The 15,051-nt window shown below is 45.9% G+C and overlaps 1 protein-coding gene across 1 annotated transcript in view; it reads left to right on the top strand.

The window, feature by feature from the left end:
- Positions 1 to 335: 335 nt before the first annotated feature.
- LOC135511762 (uncharacterized) overlaps positions 336 to 15,051 on the top strand; it is a 40,346-nt gene continuing 25,630 nt past the window's right edge. Inside the window, exon 1 of the mRNA XM_064933235.1 lies at positions 336 to 591. The gene's annotated coding sequence lies outside the window, so the exon portion shown is untranslated. The remainder of the gene's footprint in view (positions 592 to 15,051) is intronic.

Raw genomic sequence — 15,051 nt, forward strand, 5'->3', positions numbered from 1 at the left:
GATTCCATATGTGTTATTTCATAGTTTTGATGTCTTCATTATTATTCTACAAAATAGAAAATAGTACAAATAAAGAAAAATCCTTGAAAGAGTAGGTGTGTCAACTTTTGACTGGTACTGTATATATTTTTTTGTAAGCTAGAGTCATAATTTTGTTTCACATGCCGAAAATGCAGCTGTGTGTATTTGACACGTGACTACAGTTTGCATTGAATTGTGGGTCATATCAACGCCACAAGTGTTGAAAGTTTTTCATTCGCTATGGGTTTGGACTGCAACCAGAGTACCACAGTATGAGTCATAATATCCATAAAACCTTGCGGTCAAACAGGGAAATGGTTCCAATCTTTTTTCCGTCATTCATTATTCCCGTAGCAGATTTTAGAAACACATAAAATAAGGGCTGTGTTTCGTGTAGGCTTACCTTGGAGTTTTGATAACTGTGTAAATCTATGGACAAGGCGATTTTATCAATATATTCGCCTGTATTTACACCCCAAAAATGAAACGCTAATTAGCTGCTAATGTGGCTATCGTAAGGAACTACAAATGACATGATGATCATGACGAGGCTGAAGAATCGAGGCAAAGGTAAGAATCTCGGGATTAACTATATAATGTTAGCTAAATGTAGTAATTAATAAATGGACAATTCTGTGAACTGTTTTGTGCAAGTCTTATATTGACACAATACCTGTTAGAAAAGGTGTCAGGTGGAGATGACATGCAGGAACTTGCAGGAATTTGTTGTTTTGCTTGATGTCTACTTTGATGTTAGTTAGTATTTTTGAATCTGTGAGTAAATAGATCCGAGTTATCAAAACGTCATGTCAAGGTAGCAGAGGAAACTCTGGGCCGACACAAAACACAGCCCTTATTTGAAGTGTTTCTAAAATGGGGAAAATGAATGGTGGAAAAACTTTGGAGCCATTTCCCTGTTTGATCGCTAGACTTTATGGGTATCATGATACCTCCACTGTGTGGCTCTATAGCCCATGCAATAGTGCATGTATATGAAACAGGAGAGTCTAGCAGATGCACAATAGTAGTTTCACCGCGCTGTTCTCAGATAGATTTATAGCTCTCAACAGAAAAATATATAATAATCATTTTGTAGAATTGAAAGACCACTTTTTCGGAGCCACAGACGGACAAAATCACTTTTGCTCAAAGCTGAAGTTATAACGAGTCTGCACACATTTGAATGCTGTCTCTGAGCCACTCAGTGGACGTTAAGGAGAAAAGTCTCTGTCGTTAGTTCTATGAAATAATGCCAATATTTTACTATCACTATTTATAATCGTACTTATTTTACAGTTATAAGAAAGGTGAAATGTTATGGTAAATTGTTTATAATTTGATTGTTGCTATATTTAGAAAGTATTTCAGTAATTTCAAGCCCTATTGTCCCAGTTTTGTTGAATAGATTAAAAAAATGTACACATGAATACAAATATTTGTACTATAAAATTGAGGTCCTCAAAAGTGAGTTCACCTCAGCAATTTATCCAGGCCTTTCTAAAACGCTACAACATTCACAGGTTTTTTTATGGCCATCTCATTGTTCTGTTGAAGTCCAAACGTGGCCAAATACCTCTATTTGATATAATCTAACCATAGCACAGCCTGGAGTTTATTAAAAAGCATTACTGGCACTTGGATTGGAACCAGTGCTATGGTCACATGCTGCTATTCTGTGGCTACAAGACAATCCTCATCATTACCTTGGCTACTTGAGAAGCATGTATAATCATAACTGGCTTAATTAAAATGTCCTTTCTGCTCAGCCACATTTCCTATAAACACATCTCATCGGAAAGAGGAGGAGGCAAGGAGAGAGATGGGAAAAGGAAAACAGGGAGAGAGAGAATTAGGTGCAGGAGGAGGGAGGGAGACATAGAGAGATAGGGATAGAAAGAGAGAGAGCGAAAGAGAGACAAAGATAGCGATAGAAAGAGAGAGAGAGACAGAGAGAGAGAGATTCCCGAGAGTGAGTGAGAGGGAGAGAGATAGAGACATATCGAGAGAAACAAAGGGAGAAAGTGAGAGACAGGGAGACAGAGAGAGAGGAAGAGGGAGATATGGTTGAAGTAAGGATTAAGGTTAGGGTTAGGATTAGGTAAGAGTTATGGCTATCGTTGGGGATTAGGGTAGGGGTTAAGGTTAAGTTTAGGGTATGGGTGTCCCAAGGATTCTGGAAAGCAGTAACCATCTCATCATTCCATCCAATGGAATTTTAATGACACTATACCCAACAAAAAAACAGGACGCGGAACAAACCAGCAAACAGGCTCTGACTGCCGGCACCACTTAAACAGTGAGAGAATAGTCTTTAATTTAATTTCATACAGGAACTAGAGGTCCTGAGTCATCATAGGTTATAAAACGACTGATATGAAGAATATCTATGAGTATACAGTAGGCTCTGCGTCAACCTCTGACGGGTACACAAACTCTTTCTGCGTCTGAAATGACACCTTCTTCGCTATATAGTCCTCTTCTTTTGACTAGAGCCCAGGTACAATGAATATACAATGAATATACAATGAATATACAATGAATAGGGTGCCATTGGGTATGCACACTCTATTACCGGTGTCCCCACTGACACAAGCACGCACGCACGCACGCACGCACACACAAACACACACGCACAAGCATACACACACAGAGAATGAGACAGTCATCATACACTCTGCATAGACACACTCACAATGCATTCATACAACAGTCATATATACAGTCGTGGCCAAAAGTTTTGAGAATAACACAAATATTAATTTTCACAAAGTCTGCTGCCTCAGTTTGTATGATGGCAATTTCCATTTACTCCAGAATGTTATGAAGAGTGATCAGATGAATTACAATTAATTGCAAAGTCCATCTTCGCCATTGCAAATGAACTGAATCCCCCAAAAACATTTCCACTGCTTTTCAGCCCTGCCACAAAAAGGACCAGCTGACATCATGTCAGTGATTCTCTCGTTAACACAGGTGTGAGTGTTGACGAGGACAAGGCTGGAGATCACTGGCATGCTGATTGAGTTCAAATAACAGACTGGAAGCTTCAAAATGAGGGTGGTGCTTGGAATAATTGTTCTTCCTCTGTCAATCATGGTTACCTTCAAGGAAACACGTGCCGTCATCATTGCCTTTCATAAAAAAGGCAAGGATATTGCTGCCAGTAAGATTGCACCGAAATCAACCATTTATTGGATCATCAACAACTTCAAGGAAAGCGGTTCAATTGTTGTGAAGAATGCTTCAGGGCGCCCAAGAAAGTCCAGCAAATACCAGGACCATCTCCTAAAGTTGATTCAGCTGTGGGATCAGGGCACCACCAGTACAGAGCTTGCTCAGGAATGGCAGCAGGCAGGTGTGAGTGCATCTACATGCACAGTGAGGCGAAGACTTTTGGAGGATGGCCTGGTGTCAAGAAGGGCAGCAAAGAAGTATTCTAATATTCTGCAAAAGGTACAGGGATTGGACTGAGGTAAAGTCATTTTCTCTGTTGAATCCTCTTTCCGATTGTTTGGGGCATCCGGAAAAAAATCTTGTCCGGAGAAGACAAGGTGAGCGCTACCATCAGTCCTGCAGCATGCCAACAGTAAAGCATCCTGAGACCATTCATGTGTGGGGTTGCTTCTCAGCCAAGGGAGTGGGCTCACTCACAATTCTGCCTAAGAACACAGCCATGAATAAAGATGGTACCAACACATCCTCCGAGAGCAACTTCTCCCAACCATCCAGTTTGGTGACGATCAATGCCTTTTCCAGCCTGATTGAGCACCTTGCCTTAACGCAGAAGTGATAACTAAGTGGCTCGGGGAACAAAACATCGATATTTTGGGTCCATGGCCAGGAAACTCCCCAGACCTTAATCCCATTGAGAATTTGTGGACAATCCTCAAGAGGCAGGTGGACAAACAAAACCCCACAAATTCTGACAAACTCCAAGCATTGATTATGCAAGAATGGGCTGCCATCAGTCAGGATGTGGCCCAGAAGTTAATTGACAGCATGCCAGGGCGGATTGCAGAGGTCTTGAAAAAGAAGGGTCAAAACTGCAAATATTGACTCTTTGCATCAACTTCATGTAATTGTCAATAAAAGCCTTTGAAATGTATGAAATGCTTGTAATTATACTTCAGTATTCCATAGTAACATCTGACAAAAATATCTAAAGACACTGAAGCAACAAACTTTGTGAAAATTAATATTTGTGTCATTCTCAAAACTTTTGGCCACGACTGTCCCCAATATATTTTACTAAAAAATACTCACATCATATGGCATCGTTACAGAGATTAAACTGGATTTGAGTTATAGAGAGAAAACATCCTCAGCTTGCACATGATACATAACATGCTCTCTCCCTCTAGCCTCTCCCTCTAGCCTTCTCTACCTCAAGCCTTCTCTCCCTCTAGCCTTCTCTCCCTCAAGCCTTCTCTCCCTCTAGCCTTCTCTCCATCTCTCCCTCTCTCCTTCTAGCCTTCTCTCCCTCTAGCCTTCTCTCCCTCTCTCCTTCTAGCCTTCTCTCCCTCTAGCCTTCTCTCCCTCTAGCCTTCTCTCCCTCTAGCCTTCTCTCCATCTAGCCTTCTCTCCCTCTAGCCTTCTCTCCATCTAGCCCTCTCTCCTTCTAGCCTTCTCTCCCTCTAGCCTTCTCTCCCTCTAGCCTTCTCTCCCTCTCTCCTTCTCTCTCCTTCTAGCCTTCTCTCCCTCTAGCCTTCTCTCCCTCTAGCCTTCTCTCCCTCTAGCCTTCTCTCCCTCTAGCCCTCTCTCCTCCCATCTCTAGCCTTCTCTCCCTCTAGCCTTCTCTCCCTCTAGCCTTCTCTCCCTCTAGCCTTCTCTCCTTCTAGCCTTCTCTCCTTCTAGCCTTCTCTCCTTCTAGCCTTCTCTCCCTCTAGCCTTCTCTCCCTCTCTCCATCTCTCCATCTCTCCCTCTCTCCCTCTCTCCCTCTAGCCTTCTCTCCCTCTAGCCTTCTCTCCCTCTAGCCATCTCTCCCTCTAGCCTTCTCCCTTTCTCCCTCTCCTCCTCCCTGTCCCTAGCCTTCTCTCCCTCTCTCTCACTAGCCTTCTCTCCCTTCTCTCCCTCTCTCCCTCATGCATTCTCTCCTTCTCTCCCTCTAGCATTTTCTCCCTCTCTCCCTCTCTCCCTCTAGCCTTCTCTCCTTCTAGCCTTTTCTCACTCTCCCTCTCTCCCTCTAGCCTTTTCTCCCTCTCTCCCTCTCTCCCTCTAGCCTTCTCTCCCTCTCTCCCTCTAGCCTTCTCTCCCTCTCTCCCTCTAGCTTTTTCTCCCTCTCTCCCTCTAGCCTTTTCTCCCTCTCTCCCTCCCTATAGCCTTCTCTCCCTCTAGCCTTCTCTCCCTCTCTCCCTCTAGCGTTTTCTCCCTCTCTCCCTCTAGCCTTCTCTACCTCTAGCCTTCGCTCCCTGTTTCCCTCTAGCCTTCTCTCCCTCTCTCTCACTAGCCTTCTCTCCCTCTCTCCCTCTAGCCTTCTATCTCTCTAGCCGTCTCTCCCTCTCTCCCTCTAGCCTTCTCTCCCTCTCTCTCACTAGTCTTCTCTCTCCCTCTAGCCTTCTCTCCCTCTAGCGTTTCTCCCTCTCTCCCTCTAGCCTTCTCTCCCTCTAGCCTTTGCTCCCTGTCTCCCTCTAGGCTTCTCTCGCTCTAGCCTTCTCTCCCTCTAGCCTTCTCTCCTTCTCTCCCTCTAGCCTTCTCTCCCTCTCTCTCACTAGTCTTCTCACCCCTCTCGCTCTAGCCTTCTCTCCCTCTAGCGTTTCTCCCTCTCCCTCTAGCCTTGTCTCCCTCTAGCCTTCTCTCCCTCTATCCCTCTAGCCTTCTCTCCCTCTCTCCCTCTAGCCTTTTCTCCATCTCTCCCTTTCTCCCTCTCTCCCTCTCTCCCTCTAGCCTTCTCTCTATCTAGCCTTCTCTCCCTCTATCCCTCTAGCCTTTTCTCCCTCTCTCCCTCTAGCCTTTTCTCCCTCTCTCTCTCCCTCCCTCTAGCCTTCTCTCCCTCTAGCCTTCTTTCCCTCTCTCCCTCTAGCGTTTTCTCCCTCTAGCCTTTTCTCCCTCTCTCCCTCTAGCCTTCTCTCCCTCTAGCCTTCCCTCTTCTCCCCTCTAGCCTTCTCTCCTCTAGCCTTCCTCTAGCCTTCTCTCCCTCTAGCCTTTTCTCCCTCTCTCTCTCCCTCTCTCCAGCCTTCTCTCCCTCTAGCCTTCTCTCCCTCTCTCCCTCTACCGTTTTCTCCCTCTCTCCCTCTAGCCTTCTCTCCCTCTAGCCTTCGCTCCCTGTCTCCCTCTAGCCTTCTCTCCCTCTCTCTCACTAGCCTTCTCTCCCTCGCTCCCTCTAGCCTTCTCTCCCTCTCTCTCACTAGTCTTCTCTCCCCCTCTCCCTCTAGCCTTCTCTCCCTCTAGCCTTCGCTCCCTGTCTCCCTCTAGCCTTCGCTCGCTCTAGCCTTCTCTCCCTCTAGCCTTCTCTCCTTCTCTCCCTCTAGCCTTCTCTCCCTCTCTCTCACTAGTCTTCTCTCCCCCTCTCCCTCTAGCCTTCTCTCCCTCTAGCGTTTCTCCCTCTCTCCCTCTAGCCTTGTCTCTCCCTAGCCTTCTCTCCCTCTCTCCCTCTAGCCTTCTCTCCCTCTCTCCCTCTCTCCCTCTAGCCTTTTCTCCATCTCTCCCTTTCTCCCTCTCCCTCTCTCCCTCTCTCCCTCTAGCCTTGTCTCCCTCTAGCCTTCTCTCCCTCTAGCCTTCTCTCTATCTAGCCTTCTCTCCCTCTCTCCCTCTAGCCTTCTCTCCATCTAGCCTTCTCTCCCTCTCTCCCTCTAGCCTTCTCTCCATCTAGCCTTCTCTCCCTCTATCCCTCTAGCCTTCTCTCCCTCTCTCTCACTAGCTTTCTCTCCCTCTCTCCCTCTAGCCTTCTCTCCCTCTGGCCTTTTCTCCCTCTGGCCTTTTCTCCCTCTGGCCTTTTCTCCCTCTAGCCTTCTCTCCCTCTAGCCTTCTCTCCCTCTAGCCTTCTCTCCCTCTCTCCCCCTAGCCTTCTCTCCCTTTAGCCTTTTCTCCCTCTGGCCTTCTCTCCCCCTGGCCTTCTCTCCCTCTAGCCTTCTCTCCCTCTAGCCTTTTCTCCCTCTCTCCCTCTACCCTTCTCTCCCTCTAGCCTTCCCTCCCTCTGTCCTTCTCTCCCTCTGGCCTTCTCTCCCTCTGGCCTTCTCTCCCTCTGGCCTTCTCTCCCTCTGGCCTTCTCTCCCTCTGGCCTTCTCTCCCTCTAGCCTTTTCTCCCTCTGGCCTTCTCTCCCTCTAGCCTTTTCTCCCTCTCTCCCCCTAGCCTTCTCTCCCTTTAGCCTTTTCTCCCTCTGGCCTTCTCTCCCTCTAGCCTTCTCTCCCTCTAGCCTTTTCTCCCTCTCTCCCTCTAGCCTTGTCTCCCTCTAGCCTTGTCTCCCTCTAGCCTTCTCTCCCTCTAGCCTTCTCTCTATCTAGCCTTCTCTCCCTCTCTCCCTCTAGCCTTCTCTCTATCTAGCCTTCTCTCCCTCTATCCCTCTAGCCTTCTCTCCCTCTCTCCCTCTAGCCTTCTCTCCCTTTAGCCTTTTCTCCCTCTGGCCTTCTCTCCCTCTTCTCTCTAGCCTTCTCTCCCTCTAGCCTTCTCTCCCTCTCTCCCCTAGCCTTCTCTCCCTTCTCCCTCTAGCCTTCTCTCCCTTCTCCCTCTCTCTCCTTCTCTCCCCCTGGCCTTCTCTCCCTCTAGCCTTCTCTCCCTCTAGCCTTTTCTCCCTCTTCTCCCTCTGGCCTTCTCTCCCTCTGGCCTTCTCCCTCCCCCTCTGGCCTTCTCTCCCTCTGGCCTTCTCTCCCTCTGGCCTTCTCTCCCTCTGGCCTTCTCTCCCTCTGGCCTTCTCTCCCCCTAGCCTTCTCTCCCTTTAGCCTTTTCTCCCTCTGGCCTTCTCTCCCTCTAGCCTTCTCTCCCTCTAGCCTTTTCTCCCTCTGTCCCTCTAGCCTTCTCTCCCTCTAGCCTTTTCTCCCTCTCTCCCTCTAGCCTTCTCTCCCTCTAGCCTTTTCTCCCTCTCTCCCTCTAGCCTTCTCTCCCTCTAGCCTTTTCTCCTTCTCTCCCTCTCTCCCTCATGCCTTCTCTCCCTCTCTCCCTCTAGCCTTCTCTCCCTCTAGCCTTTTCTCCTTCTCTCCCTCTCTCCCTCTAGCCTTTTCTCCATCTCTCCCTCTAGCCTTCTCTCCCTTTAGCCTTTTCTCCCTCTGGCCTTCTCTCCCTCTTGCCTTCTCTCCCTCTGGCCTTCTCTCCCTCTAACCTTTTCTCCCTCTCTCCCTCTAGCCTTCCCTCCCTCTCTCTCTCCCTCCCTCATCCTATAGATATTAAACAGTACTGAGAGTCCCATCTTTATCCTAACTACATATTTCACAGTTCATCACGGCTTGTGGGGCAGGGGAGGGGGGGTTCTCATTTCATCGCTCATTACCTCCAACGCCACTCAATTAATAACTGAAATCCATGTCTTCGTCCCAAAAGGCATCCTATTCCCTATGTAGTGCTTTACTTTTGACCAGGGCTCATAGAGGCGCAACCAATGCCCCTGTTTGTTCACAGAGGGGCACAGAGTATTTCCTCACGTGGACCGTAGGTTGAGAAAAACTGCTGTGTTTTAGCCCAGTGGTATTCAAACTTTATCAGCGGGACCCTCTTTATTGGGCTAAAAATTCTGAGGACCCCATTTTTGGGTGATCCCACCACACCCCAAATCTAATGACACAAACTTGACATCGATTTACAAAATTATAATCTTATAAACAAATAACTCATTCAATTTCTCTCAAATGATCTTTCTCAATAACGTTTTGTATATTGTCCCCTAAAATAATATTTACTCTTATATTTTTATTGGTGACCCCACAACTTAGAATACCACTGTTCTAGCCTAATGTTGCAGCAGTTTAGTATAACATTTATATTTGTTTTCTGTACTCAGAGAGGGAAATATGCCTAGGTGACTGCCTGGGTGAGACAGTGTGGTCGTGTTCATACAGGCCCTGTGGATGCCTGTCTCTCTCTGCCATTCTCTCCATCGTGATAATGAGATTTCGCAGAATGGACATGCGTCCCAAATGGCACCCAATTCCCTATTTAGTGTACTACTTTTGACCCTGATCAAAAGTAGTACACTATACAGGGAATATGGTGCCATTTGGGACACAAAAGAGATTTTTGCCACCCTGACACGCGGAGGCCAGGTTGAGAAAATACCATTTCCCTGAGAGGATGTGTGAGGACGAGAAAAAGCCGAAGAAACAAATGTGTTTCATCAGGGGAAGACGGGAGGAGAACGCTCTGGAATGGGTATTCACGGGGAAGAAAATACATGTATCATGGTTCCCTTTATCACGTCTGTGATTGAAGATATGGGGAGCGGAATGAAGATCACACAATGGAAAAAGGTATCTTCTCTCAAACCAGAAGATTGAGAACAGCAAACTTAAATGGAAAATGTCCCTCTAACATATTTAACATGATTGTACAAATACAGTACAACGCTAATAAAATAGGTATTTTCTTCAGTAGTATTTCAGACAGGAAACCCAAATATTCATTAACCATTTATAAAGTAGATGAGAATGCATTTGGTCTTTGTATTAGGCTCTGCTCCTTCAGGGGAGCTCACTGCCAGAACAATGCTCAGTTATTACCATGATAATGAACTACATGTAGTGAGCGAGTTATAGCTGTACCCATCCCCGACGGGAACAAAACAGGGGTTTCCTGTCCGAACTGGCTTTGCCTAACTATTTCAGGTGTTTACCTTCAGAGAAATCTGATGAAAGAATGTACATTTTCCAGACGACATTTTAGTCACTATCTTTAGAGGAAAGGGCACATGTTGACCTGTAGAACCCTCAAACTTAACACTGGGACTCAAAATCCCTGACTAAGATAGACCTGGAACACCAGGTGGGTGCAATTCATTTTCAGGTAGAACAAAAAACCAGTAGGCTCCGGACTTCATAGGGTCAGAGTTGAATACCCCTAATGTAAAACATTGTTTTATTAGAGTTAGTTGTTTGACATTCAAGTTGTCATGCCTTTAACTATTAATTATATCTTTTCAATAACTGTGTTAGGGGAAGTTCCTACTTTTTTAGTTCTCTTAAAGTAGATCAAGCAAAGAACCAGTCAAGTGTTTAATGATTCATGACTGCAGTGACTAAAGAAATGCAATGATTTTGCTGAGCAGGACGGAGAGAGATGGAAAAACACAAGTACCCTTGGAAGTGTGTGTGTGTGTGTGTGTGTGTGTGTGTGTGTGTGTGTGTGTGTGTGTGTGTGCTGGAGAGAGGGAGAGAGAAAGAGGGAGCACAAGGGGAATGCATTAATGTGGTATTGATCAGTGTGCCTGTGACATCACTATCAGCTGAGTCCAATTGGAAGGTCATGGTAACTCACTCTGACTTAACCTTACATGTCCATCTCTGAAAGAGAGGGGGGAGAGAGAGAGAGAGAGAGAGAGAGATGGAGAGAGAGAAGGGCAGGAGGGGAGATGGGGAGGAGCATCCGGCACACACACGATCCAAATCCAAATCTATTTCCATGACAGAGAGAGGATAGAAAAATGTTGAGTCATTGTCTTCAGCCTTTACATTATAAAATCTCAGTAACTTAAAAACCTTAAAAAAATGTATGTATGTATGCATCTGTAGGCCAGAAGAAATGCACTGTGAAAACCATGATAAAACTGATTGATCTGATCATGATGAATATGCCATTAAATCCAGTCCAGTAGGGAACAAAGAAGGTGACTAATAAAAGGGAAAGGACAGAGAAGGTCTGTACTCAGTCCGTGTGGAGACCTTCTACAGCTTAAAGAAAAGGATTCCTGTAAAGTACTGTATGCTGAAGCCAGCTGGCCAGTAGGGGTACATCTATGGGTGCTCAGGTCAGACTCAAAGGCAGAAATTCCTCGAAAGGATTGTAGTTCACAAACTAAGATGCCTTGATCTGTCTATATCTGTCCCGATCTGTCCTTCTCCATCCCCCTCTTTCCCGCTTTCTGTCTCTCTCTGCCTCTTTCTGCTTCTCTCTTTCACTCTATGCCTCTCTCTGTCCCTCTCTGCCTATCTATGTCCTGCCCTGTCCTTCTCTGTCCCTCTCTGCCTATCTATGTCATGCCATGTCCCTCTCTGCCACTCTCTGTCCCTCTCTGCCTATCTATGCCCTGCCCTGTCCTTCTCTGTCCCTCTCTGCCTCTCTCTGTCCCTCTCTGCCTATCTATGTCCTGTCCTGTCCTTCTCTGTCCCTCTCTGCCTCTTTCTGTCCCTCTCTGCCTATCTATGCCCTGCCCTGTCCTTCTCTGCCTCTCTCTGTCCCTCTCTGGCTCTCTCTGTCCCTCTCTGCGTCACTCTGTCCCTCTCTGTCTCTATCTGCCCCTCTCGGTCCCCTTTTGCCTCTCTGTCCCATCTCTCTTTCGCTCCCTCTCTCTCTCTGCCCCTGTCTGTCCCCCTCTGCCTCTCTTTGTCCCACTCCTTATCTGTCCCTCTCCCTCTCTGCCACTTTGTCCCTCTTTGTCTCTGCTGTATGGAGAGCATAGCACACTATAAAGAGGATTTGTGGTGGAGGGTTTTGTGAAGAGGCAAGCTGTGCATTGTTTGGAACCCATAACTCACCTTTAAGACTCAGGGCCTTCATGTCCTTGATTTTATGATGGGACAGGCTGCCAGGAAACCCAGACTTTTGGAAGTTACCAAAACTATAATGTCCTGTCCACTGCACACTTTACTTAAAACATATCAAACAAAGAATGCATGTTTCACATACTATCAATTCATAGCATAAACATATATCAATATAGCCTGGTCCCAGATCTGTTAGAGATCTTGCAAATGTCAGCTCCATACTCTCAGATAGAGGAAATGACTAGATCTGTGCTTGTCTCAGAGCCCAAACTCACCTGTTATCTCTCCTGTTAATCTCTTTTTGTTTGAAAGAGAGGGAGATTGGTGGGTATAGGAAGGAGGGAGAGAGAGAGGCTGGTTGGGTAAGGAGTGAGGAGGGATATTAGGAGTGATGAAGCCAGCCTGACCAATCAGGGTTTTGTGAGGGTGGCCACCGACCCTCTTCTCTGTCCCAAACAGCTCCCCATTCTCTACATAGTGCACTTCTTTTGACCAGAGCCCTATGAGCCCTGGTCAAAGTAGTTCATTATATAAAGAATATGGTGTCTTTTCTATCTCTCTCCCATCTCTCCCCATCCCATAGATGACAAAGTCTAGGCATCACTGCTTCCGCTACATATTCTTGATATTGTATGTATCATAAAAGAGACCAGGACAAGGTGACTGTGTGATATTAGCAGTAATTAATGATTCTGATATTGATGATGATATTTCCCATGCAGACATGAATGAAGAGGCCTGTTGTACTACCGGTGGAGTAACAGGTGAAAGCATGGGGACTCCCATACATACACAGGCTGGATTACTCCTCATGTAATTACAACACAAGCCTGGCTCCTAGCCACATCTCACACGAGTGCAGGGCTTGAATAGGATTACAAACGTATCCAGGGCTTTCAACAAGAGCCTCCGCTGCAGGTTCCATTGACAAACATACATTTTACTAGGCTACTGTGTAAATACAACATAAAGTGATTCTAATTTAATCGTTATAAAGATAACCTTGTAATTTCCCTCACCTCTCAATGGGGAGTAACTAAATGTTCAAACACGCACACACAAACACACACACACACACACTGGCTCAAACACACACACACACACACTGGTATGCAGGCACAAAGGTACATACACACACGAGGTAGACCAATCAGTCTCTTCCGACAGTGCCATTTAGGAGGAGTCAGGTGTGTGGCGACCCGGTGACCCTGTTCAGCAGACGAGACTCAGCTCTGTGATATACAGGCATCATTAGCTCAGAGATCACATACTCACTCCCATGAACACAGCCATTCAGATCACACACACAATCCCACAAACACAGACATTCAGATCACACACACAAACCCACAAACACAGACATTCAGATCACACACACACACACACAATCCCACAAACACAGACATTCAGATCACACACACACAATCCCACAAACACAGACATTCAGATCGCACACACAATCCCACAAACGCAGACATTCAGATCACACACACACAATCCCACAAGCATAGACATTCAGATCACACACACACAATCCCACAAACACAGACATTCAGATCGCACACACAATCCCACAAACACAGACATTCAGATCGCACACACAATCCCACAAGCATAGACATTCAGATCACACACACACAATCCCACAAACACAGACATTCAGATCGCACACACACAATCCCACAAGCATAGACATTCAGATCACACACACACAATCCCACAAACACAGACATTCAGATCACACACACACAATCCCACAAACACAGACATTCAGATCACACACACACAATCCCACAAACACAGACATTCAGATCACACACACACAATCCCACAAACACAGACATTCAGATCACACACACACAATCCCACAAACACAGACATTCAGATCACACACACAATCCCACAAACACAGACATTCAGATCACACACACACAATCCCACAAACACAGACATTCAGATCACACAAACACAGACATTCAGATCACACACACACAATCCCACAAACACAGACATTCAGATCACACACACACAATCCCACAAACACAGACATTCAGATCACACACACACAATCCCACAAACACAGACATTCAGATCACACACACACAATCCCACAAACACAGACATTCAGATCACACACAACAATCCCACAAACACAGACATTCAGATCACACACACACAATCCCACAAACACAAACACAGACATTCAGATCACACACACACAATCCCACAAACACAGACATTCAGATCACACACACACAATCCCACAAACACAAGCACAGACATTCAGATCATCCCACAAACACAGACATCAGATCACACACACACAATCCCACAAACACAGACATTCAGATCACACACACACAATCCCACAAACACAGACATTCAGATCACACACACACAATCCCACAAACACAGACATTCAGATCACACACACACAATCCCACAAACACAGACATTCAGATCACACACACACAATCCCACAAGCATAGACATTCAGATCACACACACAATCCCACAAACAGAGGTTTTCAGACCCCTTAACTTTTTGGACATTTTGTTACATTACATTTACATTTAAGTCATTTAGCAGACGCTCTTATCCAGAGCGACTTACAAATTACAGCCTTATTCTAAAATGTATTAAATAAAACAATTCCCTCATCAATCTACACACAACAACCGATAATGACAAAGCAAAAACTGTTTTTTAGATTTTTTTGCAAATTTATTACAAATGAAAACAGACATACCTTATTTACATAAGTATTCAGACCCTTTGCTATGAGACTTGAATTGATCATCCTTGAGATGTTTCTACAACTTCATTGGAGTCCACCTGTGGTAAATGGACCCTAAAGACTCTCAGACCATGAGAAACAAGATTCTCTGGTCTGATGAAACCAAGATAGAACTGAATGCCAAGCATCACGTCTGGAGGGAACCTGGCACCATCCCTACGGTGAAGCATGGCGGTGGCAGCATCATGCTGTGGGGAATGTTTTTCAGCTGCAAGGACTGGGAGACTAGTCAGGATTGAGGGAAAGATGAACGGAGCAAAGTACAGAGAAAACCTTGATGAAAACCTGCTCCAGAGCGCTCAGGACCTCAGACTGTGTCGAAGGTTCACCTTCTGACAGGACAACAATCCCAGTGGCCCAGCCAGAGCCTGGACTTGACACCGATCGAGCATCTCTAGAGAGACCTGAAAATAGCTGAGCAGTGACGCTCCCCATCCAACCTGACAGAGTTTGAGAGGATCTGCAGAGAAGAATGGGAGAAACTCAGGGCATCCTAGAATGTCTCAAGCTTGTAGCGTCATACCCCAGAAGACTCAAGGCTGTAATCGCTGCCGAAAGTGCTACAACAAAGTACTGAGTAAAGGGTCTGAATACTTGTAAATGTGATAT

Source organism: Oncorhynchus masou, chromosome 24 (assembly GCF_036934945.1).
Source record: "Oncorhynchus masou masou isolate Uvic2021 chromosome 24, UVic_Omas_1.1, whole genome shotgun sequence".
Lineage (NCBI taxonomy): Eukaryota > Metazoa > Chordata > Actinopteri > Salmoniformes > Salmonidae > Oncorhynchus > Oncorhynchus masou.